Source organism: Peromyscus leucopus, chromosome X, assembly GCF_004664715.2.
Source record: "Peromyscus leucopus breed LL Stock chromosome X, UCI_PerLeu_2.1, whole genome shotgun sequence".
Classification (NCBI taxonomy): domain Eukaryota; kingdom Metazoa; phylum Chordata; class Mammalia; order Rodentia; family Cricetidae; genus Peromyscus; species Peromyscus leucopus.
In genome coordinates, this window is record NC_051083.1 from 135,038,036 (window position 1) to 135,041,324 (window position 3,289).

Here is a 3,289-nt window from a genome sequence, read left to right on the forward strand (position 1 = left end):
TAGTAATATTATAATATAAAAAATTATATATATGTAATGATTTAATGAAAACAGAAGAAATAAATAAATATGAATAAAACAAGAAAATAATAAGAATAATAAATAGATTTAAAAAATAAATGAAATATTTTAATAATTAACTATATAATAAAAAAAAAAAATGGTATATATAAAAAAAGTATAAATAAAAAATATAAAAGAATAATACATATAAATAAAGAAATATTAATAAAAAAAATATAGAAACATGATATATAGAATAAAAAATAAAAAATATATATTTATATTTTTTTTATTATAAAATTTAATACAAAATTATATAAATTTTAATTTAATAATTTTATTATTTTATATTTATCTTAAAAAAACATAATAACCCATATATATATATATATAAATAATAAAATATTAATTAAATAACATAAAAATAAATATATCATAATATAATAATATAAAATATAAAAAAAATAAATAAAAATAATGATATAATCTAAATTAATTATTATAAATTTATAAAATTATCTAAATTTTTTTCATAATAATTTTATAATTTTTTTTTCTAATGAAAATATATTATAATTATTTATAAATATTTTAAATATATTAATATAAATATATAAAATTTAATATAATAAATTAATATAATATTATATATTTATAACATAAAAAATATAATAAATATTATTTAAAAAAATATAATTTAAAATAAAATATAAAACATAATAAAATAAAAATAAAAAAAATAATAATATATAATATAATATATATTATTAAAAAATTATTAATAATACAATATAAAATTATAAGCGACCCCAAAAATTCTACCAGAGAACTCCTACAGCTGATAAACACATTTAGTAATGTGGCAGGATACAAGATTAACTCAAAAAAATCAGTAGCCCTCCTATATACAAATGATAAATGGGCTGAGAAAGAAATCAGAGATACATCACCCTTTACAATAGCCACAAATAATATAAAATACCTTGGGGTAACTATAACTAACCAAGTGAAAGACCTGTATGACAAGAACTTTAAATCTCTGAAGAAAGAAATTGAAGAAGATGTCAGAAAATGGAAAGATCTCCCATGATCATGGATAGGCAGGACTAACATAGTAAAAATGGCAATCTTACCAAAAGCTATCTAAAGATTCAATGCAATCCCCATCAAAGTCCCAACACAACTGTTCACAGAACTTGAAAGAACAATACTCAACTTCATTTGGAAAAACAAAAAACCCAGGATACCTAAAAGAATCCTGTACAACAATACCACTTCTGGAGGCATCACCATCCCTTATATCAAGTGCTACTTTAGAACTATAGTAATAAAAACAGCTTGGTATTGGCATAAAAATCAACATGTGGACCAATGGAATCAAACTGAAGACCCTGACATTAACCCACATACTTACGAACACCTGATTTTTGACAAAGAAGCCAAAACTGTACAATGGAAAAAAAAGAAAGCATCTTCAACAAATGGTGCTGGCCTAACTGGATGTCAATATGTAGAAGATTGCAAATAGATCCATATCTATCACCATGCACAAAATGTAAGTCCAAGTGGATCAAAGTCAAAGACCTCAACATAAATCCAGTTATTCTGAACCTGATAGAAGGGAAAGTAGGAAGTACTCTTTTTTTTTTTTTTTTTTTTTTTTTTTTTTTTTTGGTTTTTTTGAGACAGGGTTTCTCTGTGTAGCTTTGCGCCTTTCCTGGAACTCACTTGGCAGCCCAGGCTGGCCTCGAACTCACAGAGATCCGCCTGGCTCTGCCTCCCGAGTGCTGGGATTAAAGGCGTGCACCACCACCGCCCGGCGGAAGTACTCTTGAATGCATTGGCACCGGAGATCACTTCCTAAATATAACACCAGTAGCACAGACACTGAGAGAAACAATTAATAAATGGGACCTCTTGAGACTGAAAAGCTTTTGTAGGGCAAAGGACACAGTAAATTATTCAAAATGACAGTCTACAGAATAGGAAAAGATCTTCACAAACCCCACATCTGACAGAGGGTTGATATTCAGGATATATAAAGAAATCAAGAAATTAGACATCAAAATACCCAACGGTCCAATTTAAAAAAATGGGCAATAGAGCTAAACAATTCTCAACAGAAGAAGCTCAAATGGCTGAAAGATATTTAAGGAATTGCTCAACATCCTTAATCATCAGGGAAATGCAAATCAATACGACTCTGAGATATCATTTTACACCTGTCAGAATGGCTAAGATCAAAAACACTGACGACAGCTTGTGTTGGAGAGGATGTGGAACAAGGGGAACACTCCTCCACTGTTGGTGGAAATGCAAACTTGTACAGCCACTTTGGAAATCAGTATGGAGGTTTCTCAGAAAATCGGGAATCAATCTCCCTCAGGACCCAGCTATACCACTCTTGGGCATATATCCAAGGAATGCTCAGTCATACCACAAGGACACATGCTCAACTATGTTCATAGCAGCATTGTTTGTAATAGCTAGAACCTGGAAACAACCTGGATGCCCCTCAACTGAAGAATGGATAAATAAAATGTGGTACATATACACAATGGAGTACTACTCAGCAGAGAAAAAACAATGACATCATGAGGTCTGCAGGCAAATGGATGGAACTAGAAAATATCCTGAATGAGGTAACCCAGACTCAGAAATACAAACATGGTATGTACTCACTCATAAGTGGATACTAGATTTAAAGGAAAGGATAACCAGACTGCAACCCACAGCTCCAGGGAAGCTAGCTAATAAGGAGGATCCTAGTAAAGACACAGGGATTGCCCAGTGATGGAGAAATGGATAAGATCTACAGGGATAACTGGGAGTGAGGGGGTAATGGAGGGCAAGTGTCAGGGGAAAGAGAGCTTAGGGGAGCGGGAGGTTTGAGGTAGATCAGGAACAGAGTAGGAGAACAAGGAAAGAGATACCATGATAAATGAAGACACCATGGGAATAGGGTGAAGCAGAGTGCTAGGGAGATCCCCATAAATCCACAAAGATACCTCCACTGTAGACTAGTGGCAATGGTAGAGAGAGTGCCTGAGCTGACCTACTCTGGTGATCGGATGGCCGAACACCCTAACTGTCATGATAGAACCCTCATCCATTGACTCATGGAAGCAGATGCAGAGATCCATGGCTGGGTCCCAGGCTGAGCTCCAGGAATCCAATTGATGAGAGATAGGAGGGACTCTATGAGCAAGAGATATCGAGACCAAGATTGGAAAAAGCACAGGAACAAATAGCCAAACTAGTGGAAACTCATGAACTGTGGACCAAT